Below are 19176 nucleotides of genomic sequence, written 5' to 3'. Positions count from 1 at the left end.
ACAACGCCACGCGATGCGTATATATTATAACGCTCACACGCGTATATGGACGAGTAAAATGTGTGTAATGTGTGTAATAGTAATACGGAGAACGCAATCATATTATAATATTATGTACATACCGCACAGACACATAATGTTATGATAGACGTGATCGAATGCCGCGTAGGGGCTATAATAATAATGCTGCTGCATCCCTGTACGATATATGCGTATATAATATAATAATATACTGTACGCTGATAATCAACGGTCGCATGGGCATACAAAACGACGATTGTTCAAAGGCTCCGCTAAACGGACAAAGTCCGTAGTACATTTAAATATAAGCGACGAGTGCGCTATAACTATATAGTCCCGGTTTTTTTTTTTCATATTACGTTTAAATATCATATGAAATAAATAATACCGTATATAGTGTAGGTGCATAGATTGTGATTATAATATTGTTCATTATGACCCAGGTTTGATTGGAGATTTTTCATTAACGAATCACTGTGCTACCCCTACATCGGGGTGTGTCGCGATGATGTGGGTTTTTACTTGGATTTCGCCGATCACGACGGCCGAGAACTATTTTTTGCTTTCCGATTGGTTTTTTTCGAGATTATACGGATAGGTACCTGCGAAACGATATCAATCTTTCCAGTATGGGTAGTCTGGTACTCTGGTAGTGGCACTGCATATATAAGTTATAACTCGGCATTCCGATCGACGTATACCTACCTACTAGACAAACAATAAAACGCACAGACCTTCGGCTGCTGATGTCTCAGCGGTGGTTTCAGACGGTTCGGTGCGCGTATATTATTATAATATTATATTATTACACACGTCGCGGTCGTCAAAGCGAGTGTTTCGTCGGCTGTAGCCTGTTGTGTTTTAGGCCTCGTATACCACTCGTAAGCTGCGGCCGCGTAACAATGACGCCCACGACAAAACGTTTCGTCCGTGACAGTGTCGATAACGATGATAGTAATAATATTATAATAATAACAACAGTCGGCCAGCCACCCGCAGGATTTCACCGCGGTGAATCCTAGGTGTTTTTTTATTATTCGTTTCCTTTCGACTAACCCTCCCCCCCCACCACCAGATGGGCGCTCACCGCGGGCACTTTCCACGACAACGCCACCATAATATAGGTGCGCGCACAAGAAAAATACCTATACAATAAGAATATTATATGGTCGGTCGGCTTAATCTCCCGCCGAGGTTCGGAAGACTCGGACGGTCTAGAGAGTTTTTTTCCCGCCATCTCTCGGTGACTGCGGCGGCGTTCTCACGCGTCTTACCGACTGTAAACACACACACACACACACACACACACATATATATATATATATTTATTATATTATATATATGCGTACCTACGCGAAGAGGAGAAAAAGTGAATTCTTATGCGTAGAGAGAGGGAGAGAAGGATTGATGTTACCGCAGAGAACCGGTTTATTGACCCGAGTGTTTGTGGCCGATGCTGCGAAACTGGTTTGCTGGTTACAAACATATATAATATAATATATAATATTATCATTATATTATTATTATTATTATTATTATTATTATTATTATACACTCTATCCGCCGCCATCGCATTACACCGGCGTCGTTTTGTATACACACGCACAAACGCTTTGGACTCGGGAGACCGTGATGCCCGAGGCGTAACGGACCCAGTAACCTTGCCCGTGAATACGATCGTTGGTCGGCCAAGCGAATTCCACACACGTGTGTGTGTAACAACGACCACGGTAACATTATTATACCATATTATTTTGCGGGCACGCATACACGCCGGTATTACCGTATATACCGCCCGGTGACCCTAAACTCTGTTATGCAACTTATCGGACGTGTAGCGCAACGTCCGGCGCGTCGTGGCGATTACGCCACTACTAAACTGCTCCTGGCCCGGGGCCGACGGACCAAGACACCGTCTCGCCGTGTGCAATTATAATAATATTATTTACGACCGTCCGATCATCCATAGCACGTGGACGTATACGGTCGGGAAACGGCGTGTGGTACTGTAATATTTATTATTCGACACATATACCTACGCAAACCAACAGATGAAAAGTCGAGAAAGTATGTACGTCACTCGGTGAAAACCCGGGGAAACCAAGTCGGCAAGTCGAATATTAGAGTATAACGTTGATGACGATCCCAGCCCGACGTGTTTTAATTCCACTCGTACGAATAAGTCGTTTTCCAAATTTAAACTCGACAACAATAAAAAAAAAATATATATATATATATATATAAGAATTCCTAGGTAATTCAAACCGAAGATTTGCTTCCACGGTATTCGAAAAGTTGTAAGAATTGAGTTACTGCATTATTCGTTGCGCATCGTTCGCCTTATGGTAGTGCAATAATAATATTCTCACGGACGGGGGACGATCCGGTAAAGATTATATCATCCGGTGGGTTACCTGTGGTACCTACCTATATATTATATTATGTATATTATTTACATCATAACGCGCTTGTGCGCACCGCACGAAGAGACAATATGGCGCAATTCGAATCGACGCGAAAACTAATCCTTAAAACCGTTTTACGGTCCGTTTTAATATCTAATATTATATTATTATTGTCCCGCACTGCAAGCTTTAAGTGGTCGCTGTAATACGCTATATATATATAGTACATATAATATAATATATACTAATACGTTTCCTGCAAAGCCACTTCCGTGTTTTATAACCCGCACTTATGTTGTATTATTATTACCGTTATAATACGCAAGTTGGACTTTAAAAAGTGTATTGTTATTGTGTAAATACCGCGTGCGTTCGTACGCGGGCTTATTAAGTATTACGGTGTATATATTAATTGCAAATGGCTGTAATTAAGACGAAAAAAAAAACTGAAACAGCCGACGAGACCGCAAAAATGAATAAAAGCAACGCGTCGAACGGATAGGACCATCGCGCCCAAGCGTGGAAGCTCGTCAAGTCTACAACAAATTCGTACGGTGTGGTGTGAAAATAATTTCTCAAGCTACTTATAAGGATACTATAAACTGTATACGCCGCTGCGGACTTCCTGCGAATAAGGCTTACGTTTTTACGATATCAGATGTATGATGATCTACGCGTGTATATGGTTTCGTCCGGGAGAGTGTGGGAGCGCCAAAGTCGACTGGCGGTGGTTAGGAGAAGAGGGCGAAATCAACGAATATTTTCACAATAAGAAGATCATGGCCGGCGCTGGATGGCGTTGCATGAGAGGGTGAAGATAGGGATTTGGGTTTTCCATTATTTCTATACGCGGGCACTGGGTGCGTGTGTTGGTGGAAAGCGAGGGGTGGAAAAAAAACTAGGTTATATATTAAATAATTTCCGCCCGAGTTTATTGGATTTCGAAGGCTTTTCCTGCAAGCCAAAAGAATTATTAGAAACGTCCGTAAATATTTTCTTTTTCTCTCTCTCTCTCTCTCTCTCTCTCTCGTAATATATACCATCTTAACGATATTATATTATTATATACGGAATTACGGAAAGTTTATCGAGAAAAACAGAAATATCGCCCAACGGGATTTTATCAGGTAAAAGTACTTCTCTAGTACCTATAAATGGCTACATACTGAATAATGTGTATGTGTTTTTTACGCAAGAGGTTCTGTACCTATATATACGGTCTTGTGGCCGCGATTAGTGTTGTTGGTTCAAGGCTTTCAATGACTTCAGTGAACATTTCTTCACAATCATTATAATATTGTTATAAAATTTTTTTCTACAATTCCAACACAGTTCGAAAATCAAATATTACGATTCAGTAAAATAAAATGCGTTATTGTGATTTCGGTTTGCACTTATCATGCGCTAACCGTCTGAATCGTCATATTTACATACAATTTATTGTTTAGTGGTAGTATCTGAAAAAAAAAAGTATGCTAATATATTTTAAATTCATTCATCCAGCGTGATAGGCGCTACTGTGTAGATATATTCGAGAAAAAAATAAAGAACGATAGTTATTTTTTTCATCGGTTTCAACACGAAAATAATGTTCATGCAGTATAATATTATAATATATTAGCCGCGGTATACCATAACGATTACTTGACATGCCTACTAACGAGTAACGACAATAATAATATGACTTTGAATTCAATCTCACGACGATTAACACAATAACAATACGATACCACACATTAACACCGTAAATAATAATAATAAAAAAAAATTATAAAATTTGATCATAGTAATATTTATCAAGCTATTTGCGTACATTCTTAGCGCCAATGTTATAAATTATAATATATTATGTTCCGAATAATTATGATGTAGAAAACCACTTAGGAGTTAGTGGGTGGGGCTCGTAATATGCAAAAACGTCCGTAACCATAAAAATATGATATACTTACCTATACCTACGAGTAGAGTGTAGACTATACATAGACTACTGATACCACCAGACTTATTTTTCGGCCGTTTAATTGGTATGATAATATAATAATATATTAATTAACATTGTACATTTTACACGGAATACAACGCATAATGAACACAACAAACGGATGTTTATAATAAAGTATGTAAAACGTCGAGGAGCGTTTCGATACGATTTGATATATTCGTGTGTATGTTCGTAAAAGTATGTATCGGCGGGATTTGACTATCGCTCGTTTAGATTTTTATTTAAAATATATTGTCAATGTTGCTCCGGATACATTTTTTACATGTGCCCGAAACGATTCAATATAAAGCACAAACACAATAATATAATATTATTGCGCTTTATCCGCTGATAAAATGTGTGTCGCGCTCATTGCCCACGGAGGACATCGGCGCACAGTCTTTGAGAGAATAATAGTAAATAATACAATACGTTTTTGTCCTCCGGAGACCTAAGTACGCGGCGGGCTTATGCCGAATTACATAATATCATAGTACGTAAACTCCCGTCGGGAAAACTCGTCGAGAGTGGCGCGCGTCGTGTCGGTAGAGCAAAATATAGTGTTGGGCCGATAGTGTTTTTCTTTTAAATCGAGTAAAGGTAGAACGATAATAATAATATTACGTGCTGGGTATTATAGGTACGTCCGGTGACCCAAACCAGTTATACCCAGTGATACCAACGCATCCGGATGGACGATATACCATTCGTAAATGGACGCGATACGACGGTCTTGCAAGGCCCGAATAGGAATGTGCGTTTTTTTTTTCTTCTATTTTTTTACGGCACGAGTTGCCTAAACCGGTCAGTATGTTCCACGGCCCTTACGATATTATTTCGTTTCTTTAGGTTCGTTGTTATAATATTCTCGTTGTAAACGGACGCCGATAAGACAAAAAACGGCAATAGTCCGATAAATTATTATTTATGTAAATCGAATTCAGATATCACGCGTTATTATTACGTAGGTTCTTGTACAGATCTCGCCTAAAATTTGAGATATATTCGCTCGTCAGCAATAGACTTTTTATTATAATATCGTTGTTCGTTTTGAGCGAAAAGCCATTATTGGTCATCGAGGTCTCGCGTCATATTTTCACTCGACTTGCGACCGGGGGGGGGTGGGGGGGGGGGGAGTTGGCATGTCGGATCATTTTAAATAATATTAAACTCGGACGCGATAATGTGTTGTTTTGGTATAATATAGTATAAAATATACAGCCGCGAATAATCCTCTCGAAAGTCATATAATGATGTTCATCAAGTTCTTATTTTTCTACTTGATGCGCCATTAGATTATAAATCCTTATGCATAAATGTTTGTCTGCTGATAATATTCGAACGGACCAACTGCTGATTTTGAACATGCGTTTTTCACGCCACCGAGCGTGTCATCGCACCAGTAATAAATTGATCAGATTAACTTCCGCGTTTTGTATACGTCAAAAAAATGTAAAGATATTAACATAACGAAATGTGTGACTTGTCGACCAAAAATACATAATCCGTACAATAAGGAACGGCACGATAAGTACCTAACTAACCTAACGTTAGGTTAACGTATACCTAACGTATACCTGCGTTAGGTATAACCTAACCTAACCTACGCATTACTGCAGCAGCCTTAGAATTTACAATTTTTAACAAGTTGCACGAAAACGCAAAAAGCTAAAATGAAATACGTAAAAGTGCGTAATTTTGACCAACAGCCATGGACGTAAGTGCGTGACTTAGGGGAGTTTGGTGTGCTATGAGTGTATACAGCACCGCCAAATTTGAATCAGCACCCTCATCGTGTAGGCCGTTTATGGTTAATTACTACATGGATAAATTAATATGTGCAGTAGGTAGTATAGTAGGTTATATACATCCCCAATATCAAATATGTGATAATCGAATCGTTGTGTGGGGCAAAATCGTTCATTGTGTTATCGTAAGACTGATACTGAATAAATAGAGGGCTCTAGCACCCCAGTTTTCCCGTTGGAATTGAGTCCCTGCCGATAGAATAAGACAGTAGTCGCTATTTTATCTGATAATTTATAACGCGTACCAATAAAATAATATTATTAGGGTGCACATAGTGCCACGGGCGTTCAATTGAAAGACACCAAATGACCATTTTTTAGATTTTTTTTTTACAGTCCAACACATTTCAATATATACTTACGGTGAGCCAAACGTCCGTTATACACACATTAGGTATACGCGGTATAAGACGCCGCACGTAAAACGCGGAAAATGTTGCTTTTATGATGTGGAGCCTTTTTATATTGCATAGAACGCCCGCTGTGTTACGATATAGTAGTTAACGGGCAAAGCGTGTCTTATAATTTTATTCTATCAAATTTAGTGTCGGTGGACATGATTCGTCCACGTGCACAATGCATACAATAATATAGGGTATAATGTTCAAATCGTATATTATGTATACTCGCGTAACGTATGCGGTACACAATAAACACAAAACATATTATGTATTATTATTATTACTATTATTATACAGACATACGACGCCGCACACGTTTGCTGTATTCGCTTTTGACAAAATAATAAAGCGACAATAATAGCCGAAACGTTCAAGACCACATTTCTAATTAAATACGAATAAACATTCGGCTTTATGCGTTGTGTTATTATATATACATGCCAACGGACGAAATTCGGGCTCTAACTTAATTTCCGCATCCTACTCGCCGCCACGCGTACACACAATCCCAAAAGCGGAATATTTCACATTAACTGAGCGTGTGTGTGTGTGTGTGTGTGTGTGTATTATAATGTATACCTATACCGACGACGGTTCGTTCAATTCACTTTAAATGACGAACAATTAACATATACGTCCAATTCAAATGTAGCAAACGACGACATTTTTGTCGACAAATATAATATTATATGAACCAACACAATATATTATTATAATGCTATAGATGTAGATATGGCCGTATATAGGTATGTAGTCAGCTGTTCTGCATCGTCTAATTTAAACTAACGCACTGCATTCCCTAATTTGTTCCCAACTAGTTGATTATTGCCATGCACAACAATATGTATTAATTTAAGTTTCCGAAGTTCATTACGACGATTTAAATGCAACGACAGATTTCATTCAATTTCCTTCGGTTAAGCCTTAAATAACCATTATTACGGTTTATTGAACATTGCACGTATACAACACAATATCACAAACGTCGCATTTCAATAATATTATTCCGTTTCAAAACAGACGACATTCGCGGCGACACTAATATATTTTATTATAATTTATAAATTATAACACACATCACGTACATACGTATCATAATGTATTATGTACGTTTCGTCAAACGATGATTTGCCTGTGTTTTGCAAAATAACGACGTAATCATCGGTTAATATTGTAATACTTATGAGTTGTGAGTTCTAACCATATAATAATATATAAGTGTTATATTTTAAACCAAAGCCAATTAAGCAATGACTGTTTCTTAGTTTCAATTAATTTAAACGAGTACGATTAATTATATTACGTGACAGAATAAACGAATATTGCATTTTTAATGTAAACGTTGCATCTTGAATGTCATTAGTTATGAGTAACGACACGCGGTGTTTATACCTAGCTGTGCGTTTTATATCAAAAACACCGACACAAATTGTTAAATAGTATTTTTTTTCTCACATTTATTATGTAAATCATATCCCTGCACAGTACCTATTGTCCACACAATGGATTCGTAATAGGTACAGTCTTATCTGAAACACTCGTAATTTTTTTTTTTTACAAAACCCATCGATTTTAAATTAGGAACATAAAAAGTGGTTTTGAATTTGATTTTATAGTAAACTGTATCACTAAACACTTCGCCCCCACACTGGTGACGGGGCATCGGAGCTTACAGTGTTCAAACCGAGACAGCGCGTAAGCTTTTCGTTGTCGTTTTTATCAGGTTATTTTTTATTTTGTTGCAAAAATATCATTTCTGACAAAGTCACAATAACCAGTAACCACTTATCGGGTACAACACGCCGGACGAAAAACGACGTGGAAACCAGCATCATCATCGGTTCTAGTGCATCGCGAGAATGTTAATATAGAAGGACTACAGTCTGCAGCTGCGCTGTAATGTCACCTGTTGTACGATGTTATACCCATATAATACCGAATGATCAACACTGCAGGAAACTCCAACGCCGGTCCACTCAAAGAGTGTCGTACACACAAGATGTCTCTGAAGTCTCCGGAGGGTCAAAGCGTTGGGGAAAGACACGTCCGCGAGCAAAGACAAACAGGCTGTTATACCTTTACACTTTAATCTCGTGTATGTATATAATAATAATATATGGGTATATACGTTTAATATTGTACACACATACTATATAATATTATGCCCACGCAGCGTCGGATGAAAGGTTGTGATAACGCACATGACGTGGGGTGAAAAGTGGAAACGATCATTACGCACCCGTCGAGTGTCACTCGACTATTACGGCACGCATTTTTTTTCATTATTATTATTATTATTTTTTTTTTTAAAAGCCATTTCCCACTCTCGGGCTTCCGAAGAAAAAAAAATATACAACGTCCATATATGACTGCACACTATACGCGTACGGGCGTGCGTATGCAAAATGTGATATATCATTTTGTACGTTTATGTAGGTACCTACTCTTATATGATATGCATTATACGTCATTTTATAATAATATTATTAATATCTTTCAACGTTGAAAAATGAAAATAGCAAAAACAACATGCTGTACCTATAGAACACATATTATTATTGGTACGGCGGAGACTTTTTAAAAGATGTTCGTGCTTCATCCGTTCGCTTCGATCTATTATAATTTATAATAGTTTATTATTCGTAGATTTATCGGATCAATTAATAATAAACTATCGCGTCGACGATTACTGTGTCTAGAATACTAAAAATGTTTACTTTGTGATGCCACTTTATTCAATTATTCACTCACAATTGTACTTGAAAAGCTATACCCATGGAGATCATTAAAAAAGATGCAAAAGTCTAAGATACAAATCTTCACAAACTGCATTCTTGTAAAGCACCTGAATAAAAGTTTTTTAGTCAAATACGTATTTTAAATACTTTCTCAAAGTATTTTTATTTAAAATCAAATCCTAACTTTTAGACACTTAGGTACTATTTCCAATTCAATCGCACTAAAAAATGATATGTGCATCATAATAGCATTTTTTAATGATAATATTATAATAACATTATTATAATATTATGATCACGAATAATATTATTATAATGTTATAATAATATTTTTAGTCAATCATTTGCTATCTGATAAATCATAAAATATAATCTATAATACAAACTAATTCAAATTTGCCAGATGCTTCACTTTTATTTAAATGTAATACAGTTCCAAGTTTTCAGATAATACCTAGTTTCTAGAAACACAAATCTCCAATGTAATTCCAAATACCAGTAGTATCCTATAACTATAAGGACATTGCCTTCCTATTGATTTTGTAGTACAATTGGAAATTCCTTTATATAGCGATCAACACTTCTAATACTTTTATTCCCGTGATCGAATTATAATTTTTTTGTGTAAGTCTTGTATTTGTACTTGTATTTGTTGTAAACAATCGAACTTTCAACTAAGGAATATTTGAGTTATTTATAGTAACACCAAACTAATCTAAATGGTCAATTTTTTTCAGAAAAATTAAATGTTTGACAAGAAAATTCCAAAAAACGTTAAAAATTGATCTTTAAATTAAATATTTATTTTATTTTTAACATATTTAAGTATCTTTTAATAACTGTGTACGAATACTTTTTATGTATTTATATATATATTATTTTTGCACGAGTATTTTAATACTTTTCAAATGAGTAATTTATATTTGTTCATGAATACTTTCAACAAAAATGTACTTTACAAGACTGACAACCTATAATAGGCGAGTATAGGCGCAGCTATTATTAAATGTCAACACAGAAAAAAGAATAATTTTCTACCGGCATTTACCTATACATATAATATTATTATAATATAATATATGAATACCGTTTAGGCCGTTTGTAATATCATTTTGCGTATTAATCAATGGAAACTATCACTTGGAGACCATCGCGAGGCGACCGTGTCAACAAAACGACATGCGCGTCATCGTAGACTCGACGATAATATTCGTCGACGTATGCTCAAAGTCAACACGCACCAATCCCATATTTGTGTACGGGCAATCGACATATCCGACAACGGGTTTTAACCGTAATATCACGGTATACCACGATCGGTGCGTACGGGGCACATCTCGCGAATGTTTACCATTCGAATGAGTTTACTGTAATATAAACACCGCGGCCGTGACACGACCATTATAATATTGTGCTCGCGTGATACGCACCCCGCAAATAGTGTCACATTATATACAGAACGTAATTACTTCTCGTCCGTTTCCTCTCCTCGTTCGCCCGTCGGACCTGACTAACAACGGTTACTAGTCTCTCCCTTTGACGATGGTTCGATCCTGTCTGCCAATGCACACACACACACACACACACACACACACACACCGTCGGTGTATAGGTCCGCCGAACCTTCGCGGAAGTCGTCTGCAGTCGGATAGTCTATATACGCGGAATCTCTCGCTATTTGCATTCCTGGTTACTCGTCGGTCGTCATTAGTTCGCGGATATAGCTCGACGGAGCTGGCCGCGCTCTTTAAATAATCAATATTATATCGCATTTACTGAAATCCCTCCAAAGTCTAAGATTACATCGTTCGACTGTCGTGGTATTCTATATACGTCGACCGCGGACATCGTTCATGCGGATTTCTCAACGTGTTATCAATCGTAAAGCTTTACGCCTCCGCAGGCCAAACCTCTGCTAAAAACTTATTTATTTTATGCGGAATCGCGGTGCCCCTGCAGTGTACAAATCCACGCCCGACCACCGGTCGCTGCCAGTCGAACGCTGCAGCAGCCACAACGCGTCATTATATACACTTTTGTGGCGGTGCGTTGCAATATGTCGTTCGTTCGAAATCGTCCGCGGCAAACTTGCACACGAACTAACAAACGCCACGATATTATAGGTCCGGCCAGTGTTTATTTCAGGGAAGACGACCGGGGGGTATTGCTCCCAGGAAAATATATTTTTGCTTCCCTTCATTATCCACCTACGTGCCTATCCCTTTGAACATTTACAATAACCCCCACCCCACCACCTGCCGGGATAGAAAGACTGAAATAAACACTGGGTCCGGCGGGACTGTATTGTTGTGTTTCCCCGTTCCCGTCGCCGGAATTCCCATCTACGACCGACCGCCGTGCACAAGACGTGATGTATTTCACCCCTTTCTTATATTATTATACAACACGCGAATCGACGTGAAAGCAAACACGACGATAGCAGTGCGGCGATCGGAGAGCAATGATATCCCCGGAGGCGACCTCGGAAAAATGATCGATGGGACCTGCGGATCGCGTCCGTTATTGTTATATATAAGTGTTATATATATTATATAGGTTACGTTATATTATATTTATATTTATATTTATATAACAACGATTGTTCGGGCCCCGGACGTAATCAATAACGATTTTGCGTGTCGACCGCCGAGTGGGTGTTTTCTTTTCTTCCGTTTAATGGATGTAAAAAGTACCAATTTAAGGAAACGTTGGGCTGTAATATTCAGGCACCCATACAATGTATACACTAAATCGCCTCGTTGAAATTATGATACATTTATCATATTTTGTGGTCTGCCCACAGCACGCGAGAAACACTGTACGTAGTGAGTAATTGTTATTAACAAGGTGACGATTCATGTTACTATATTTATTATTTGTGTGTTCTAGAACAATAATTATAACAAATTTTACGGACTGAATATAGTTGTCGGCATTCCGATTCCCAATGGACTATATAAGTATAGAACATAGAACTATAGAAGCATTAAAGTAATCCTTTTTTTAAGCGCTCATTTCTAAATAACTACAAACCTATAACATAAGTTTAATATGTATTATCCAACAGGGAACTGATGAACATATAAACTATTGAAATAGTAATAATGCACTTAAGGAAATGTTTCTATAATTTTAAGAGTTGCGTAATATTCTAGATATTCCAAGTCTAAAAATGTTTTTTTTTTTAATTAGTTCAGTCTTTAATAATTACAAACCTATAACATAAGTTTAATATGTATTATCCAATAAGGAACTGATGAACATTTAAACTATTGAAATAGTAATAATGCATTTAAGGAAATGTTTCTATAATTTTAAGAGTTGCGTAATATTTTAGATGTTCCAAGTCTAAAAATGATTTTTTTTTTAATTAGTTCAGTCTTTAATAATGCATGGTATAATAATTATATCGTGCTCACTGCTCAGATTACATAAATGTATTAGAACCACTAAATATACGCATAGAATCAGTATTTAATTAATAATAAAAATTAATATTATGTTTACGAACATAACGAAATAAGTTTATCAATCATAAAAATGTTTATGAATAAAACAAAATTTGAATTCCATAATATATTATGTATAAAACAAGAGAGGAGAATAATGGTAATTATTAAGCAAACCAAGCACAGCATTGATGGGGAATCACTGTATAAATAGAGGAATACAATTATTTTATCAATTATTAACTAATATCAAATGTATTAATAATAAATAAATAAATAAATAACAATATTCAATTTAAATCTATAACAAAAAAAAGTATATAGGTATGTGATAATTTGATTAATGTCTAGTTATTATTATTATTGCTGTTTTTGTTATTATTATTATTATTATTATTATTATTATTATTATATTATAGCGATGTTAGTATTGTTATTATTTAATATAACATTTATGAATTAAAAAAACCGATGCGTAAGTGTGTTAATTCTTAATTGTTGTAATAAACATCCTACTCTCACTACGAGCTACCTATTGTTTATTGGGAGTAGGTATCAACTTGTAAATGTAAATGTATAATGTTGTGAAGTTGAATTATCAAATGAATAAATAAAAATATTTAAATTCTGAATATACAATGGAAAAACGTGTATAGACATTAGACGTATAACATCAGAGAGGTAGGGGGCGACCTCTCTAACTTTTGCACTTGGTGTATATAATCAATAATTTGACAATTGCATTAAATATTGAAATACACACAATTAGGCGGGAACAAAATATCTAATAGTTCTGAATCAGTTTTCGCGTGCTTGACATCCGCATTGATACCTCGCCGTCATTATTATACGCACTGTAAATCAAACCCTCAGTTTTGTTATGGAAATGCACGTTGAGTATATGCCCGGTGTAAACGAGAATTGCAATTTGTGCTCATATCTACTTTGTACAACAGTGATTGGACCGTCATAGTCGCTATGACGCGTTGAAACACACCTCAGTTTAAAAAAAAACTTACACTCGACGAGTGCAGAAAAATGTCATCACTTATTTTCTTAGCGTGCACAAATATACTCAAATCCGTGCTATCAAAACAGAGGTCATACAAATTCACATTTTGCTCTGTAGATTTGATGTCACGTAGTTATGTATGTATAGTGTATATAACATATATAATATGCAGGAAGTAAACAACAATATAGGCAATAATGTTTTTACCCAAATTCCACGGCGTTTTTTAATACGCCTTATTTCAACTCGATAACGCTACATGCAGCTGGCGCATAAGACATAGTACCTATAAATAATTGCATCGCATCAAAATATAGTATGGAAAAAATATTAATTAATTACAAACTATTCTAACTATACAATGTACTAAAAAAATAATTAAAAAACAGAACTCTTTTCATTGGACATTCAAGACGACTTGAATGATATTTTCAACTTGATGTAAATTGATTTGAAATTCCTATTTTCATTGAACTCGACGCAAATCTTATCCTCTTATAAAACATCATTATTTTTGTTTAGTTATGAGAAAAATAAATAAAAACGTATAGGTACAAAGAATATGAACAATTATCATTCAAAGAGTAAGTAATGTTTTGAAAAACTGAGCTCGAGCCAAGTTATAGTTCGGTATATATATATATATATATATTTTTAAGCTCGGTCACCCGGTATACTTTACTATACATTATATTATATCCGGACGGAAAATTATGCTATAACACCTGTGCACTTGATCGTCGCGTTTGAATTGGCGTCATCGCGCGTCGTACATTAACCTGACAAAACCATCACACCGATATGGGTTTCGACGTTTACGAGGGTTCACACTCACACACACACACTTCTACTATAAATCCAAACCAAGACGTTACACTGTTTTCAACCCGGCAGCAGCCTAAACTGCCGCTCCGGTGCGACCCTTAATTGACGAGCTCGATCAATATTTGCGTTCGACCATCGACAATTTATGTAACCCATATGTAGTACGCATATATATACGTACCCGCAAGTGTATATATATACATGTGAATTTGGCGGATAACAACAACAAATGACCGCCACCATCTCTCCACATACCCGCCCCCCCCCCCACCATATTCGCACACCCATGATAATAATATACACGCACACCGCGTCGCGCCGAATGACGTCAACCGCAAAACCCTTTTTCATATACCACGACCGCTATCAACGCGCACGCGCGTATCCGTCTCTATATTATATTGTGTATACATAATGTGACGTTCGTATCCTGCGGTGGAGATTTCGACAGTTAAAATTAAACCAGTCGCCCACTGATCCGTTCAAGAACGGCACAGTCCCTCGCCGTTGCTCGCACCTATATAGTAATTGTTGCCTTTATCGACTTCAATGCGCCGCCGACGTCCCACGACTGAGGAAAACCTCGGCTTTTCGTCATCCGTTATCCACATTTCGTAGGCATGCACTAAAGGCCTCCAATATAAATTACTCGGTTTATTGTAATAACGTGAGCGAGAATCGTGATTAGCGGACAGACGAAAAACAATGATATAACATCATATTATATTCGATCGTATAGTCCTATTCAACTCGGATGCGCGGTTATAAATACAATAACGTATATATACACCGCACCTATAGTTTAATAATTGGCTGGAATTAAATTAAAAGGTGTTGATTGTGAGATGTATAAGACAATCGCCCGTCCGAACCTACGTGTACCCATTATGTATAGCTATTGTCCTATCTATACAATATACCCATCGTGTGTGAAGATGTAAAACGCAGATTTAAATTTTAGTCGTTCTAACAAAGTTGTTTTTGTGTTCGAGTTAACGCGGACCGTAGTTTCTGCTGGGAACCCATATACTCGATATCAACCGACGAGCTACTATACCTTTTGAGACCGGTTAATGTAGTGAGAATTAACAAACCAATAATCGCTCTAAAAGTTTTGGTGCATATAGAACCTTAACATTGGTACCCATTTATGGTATCGTGTATCCATGTTCCTACTAACTATACTGAGTAAGGCATGTTCGTGGTATAGGTAAATCAGGGATATTTACTTAGGTAGTTATTATAACAAACACAGTACCTACACACCTATGTTTACCGGTAAACCTTAAAATAGCGTCAAATTCTACACGTAGTGCTGCTGTCGATTGACGCAATACAGTCGTCGAGTGTGCATAACATGTATGTCTAGTTGAATTCTAAAACTGAATATGTAATTAAAAATTTTCTTAGGTTATCATATACCTCGCTTTATCTTATTTAATATTGTAATCTTATTATTTGAGATGGTTAATTTTCTAAATAAGAATAAAAAAAATTTAATTTAGTCGTTAACTATACGATCTATATATTCCGACCATATACATTTTCACCGACGATTTGTGTTGGACGTTTTCTTTGATTTTTATTTTTATTTTGTTTAAAATTATATTTGTCGAGAAATATTAATATTAATATTAATTATTTCTATTAAAATGTACGTTCATATTTTTTGATTTACCTACGATAAAATATCGTCGGCGTCGTCACTACAAGTACTTGACTGCGATCAATAGAGGTCTAACAATTTACAATGTATAATATAATATACAACAGATACATATTACATACTGGTTTTTTTTTCGTCATATACTTCATACATGTGTATCGAGGACGTAGGTGTAGACTTGATGAACGATTATTGTGAAAAAATGTTGTAAATTACAGTAAAATGATTTTAAAAAAAAAAATCGAAAACGAAAAAAGCCTATTAAAAATGTATATGTTTACTGTTAGTTTAAAATAAAAAAAGAAATGTGTTTCAACAAGGTATAGAATCTGAATTGCATTTAAGTAATTTAAAACGGATGTGGGGGGGGGGGGATTAAAATAATTTAATATTAACAAATACATCAAGACCATTATTTAGGTATATTTTTACAACGGGAGACCGTGAAAGGCATAATATAAAGAAAACATTTGACTTTACGGTGAAAATTTTCAATACTAAGAAAAATATACCGTGTAGTAGACTTAACACGAAAGAGATTGAAATTGACTTTTTAAGCTACGTATATTTTGGATTAAACATTGCTTAATTGGTCCATTTAGGAAAATATACAAAAAACATGAAGGTTCTGTTCCGTCAAAAATGACTAATATTAATAACTTTAAGATTAAGGCCCCTTTTCTCTCTATATAGAATACAAAATATAATATAGACTTCCTCTATACCGGAAACAAAATGCTTTAGTAAAAAAAAAAAAAATAATTTTAATTATCAGAAGTAAACATTTTTTATTGAATTAAAAAAACTCTGTATATTATATTGTATAGATATATAATGAAAATAATTACCGACGAGGAAAACATTTTAAATTATCTGTCATTAATCAATGTACATATTAATTTATCGAAAATAGTCTTAGATTATAACGACTACTCAGCCGTACAGAAACGTTCAAAAGGCTTTCATAGGCGAGTAAAAGATAGACGAATGATGTTGACGTAAAGGATGCAAAATCCTCTGCTAATGAGGCCGTCTGAAAATTGTGTACATTTTTTTAGCGTTCGTCGCCGCTCGCACTCTGATCGAAAGTGTTGGCGAGGCAAAGAGAATGAACGTATATAGTAATAACGAGCGTAATTAACTTTTTCCGAAAACCATTCGTAGCTAGAATATTCTACAGCGCAATGCATGATTAAAAGGTCAATTCCGCCGTTGCCGTCCATTCGAACGCATTTTTTTTCGATTTATATTAAAACTAGACATTATAACATGCCCCGCTCGTTAGCCCGGGGAAAATGTTGAATAAAAGATAGTGTTCTGCCTCCACTATATTTTCCAGCCGCGGTCCCACCACTTCCCCCAACTGCCGTCACGTCCAACCCCCCCCCCCCCCCCACCCTCTAACCTGCAACTGTGTGGCACTACCTCTAGGGACGCGGACGGGCTCTCTTTAATAATGTTAATGCCTCAGCACCTGTACGAATGATTTGTTCCCTCTTTTATTTGCGCTCCACAGACTGTACATAAAACATTGGATTTCCCGCAGACAATAGACTGCCCCGACCGTTTCTACAATGTAAAAGTAAAACTGCGTCCGGTGAAGTAGTGTTGGAGACGTATTATATTATTTTCGTTAAAAAAAAAAACACATAAAACAGAAGGAAAGAGAAAACAGTACAGCGAAAGAACAGTGTGCCGCGTAAAAATAATATGTCGATTAGATATGTATAATGACCAGGAACGTTCTATATACCTCGTGAGCTTGGAAATGTTCCAATGAAGATAAAATATATTAGGGTTTACAGTGAATTTATGATATCCAATCGATTGTTTTAAACCTTATGTACAAATCCTCTAATAGTAGAATACCCCCTTCCCACAGGACTTAATTTCCACTCTTAACTTATTATTTTTTACATTTTAAAATAACATGGTATTATAACCTACATAATATTGATCTTTTAATTACAAATTACAATCGAAGACTAACCGTTGTTAATTTGTCGAATAAATTACATAAATTATTAACTGCAACAATTTATATCTAAAAATGCTATTTAAAATGAAAAATTCCACATATATATTTTAAAAATGTGTATAATGCTTTTATAAAAATACAAATATATATCCTACTTTTGCAAATTTTTTCATCGACATAATGCATAACAAATCGCTAAACATGTAACAATCAACACCAATAAATTGATATACTTATACATAATATACTAATATAGAAAACTATGAATATTTAATATATATTTAAATTATTACTTACAAATTTGTTTTTGGTTTGTTTACAGGTACATATGATTAAATCGAAGTACCTACATGAGTACAGAGTCAATATGAACAGTGACTGTACCAAGTAATATTTATTGTTTATTTCATTATAATAATTGAAATTTTATGTTTGAACATCTAATATATTGTATTATCGACTATCTATAATATATAGTAAAAATAAAAAAAAAAATAATTATGGCCCCAAGAGAAAACATACATTAATAACTTCTTATGGGCCAATTATATTTTACAAAATGGATCTTATTTAGTTATAATTTACTAGGTGCCTATATCATAATGTTTTTAATACTGAGTACTAGACATTTAAAAAATATGTTTGGTTTTTTGACATTGTTTTACAGTTTAAATTTTGAAAAAACGTAATAATATGGAATAACCTATATGAAAAGACACTTGAAATATGATTTTTCATTTATAACTGGCACAATTAGTATTCTCAAAAAGTCAAAACATTATACCTATAGCCTATAGGCATAATAAGACAATAGGTACAACACTACTACATATTTATTATTTAATAGGCACTGTGTAATTAAAATAATTGAATACAAACATAATACATGATA

General features: G+C 35.4%; 1 protein-coding gene across 11 annotated transcripts in view; it reads left to right on the top strand.

Moving 5' to 3' along the window:
* Window positions 1–19176, top strand: part of LOC100169308 (protein turtle) — a 115985-nt gene that overhangs the window by 55470 nt on the left and 41339 nt on the right. The window contains exon 3 of one of the 11 annotated variants that reach the window (XM_008191193.3): window positions 18607–18671. The exons of the other annotated variants lie outside the window; for them this stretch is intronic. The gene's annotated coding sequence lies outside the window, so the exon portion shown is untranslated. The remainder of the gene's footprint in view (window positions 1–18606; window positions 18672–19176) is intronic. 11 annotated transcript variants of the gene reach the window in all.

This window comes from Acyrthosiphon pisum, chromosome A1, assembly GCF_005508785.2.
Source record: "Acyrthosiphon pisum isolate AL4f chromosome A1, pea_aphid_22Mar2018_4r6ur, whole genome shotgun sequence".
NCBI classification, from domain to species: domain Eukaryota; kingdom Metazoa; phylum Arthropoda; class Insecta; order Hemiptera; family Aphididae; genus Acyrthosiphon; species Acyrthosiphon pisum.
The sequence above is the reverse complement of the archived record's forward strand: the minus strand, read 5'-3'. Positions and strand labels throughout refer to the sequence as shown.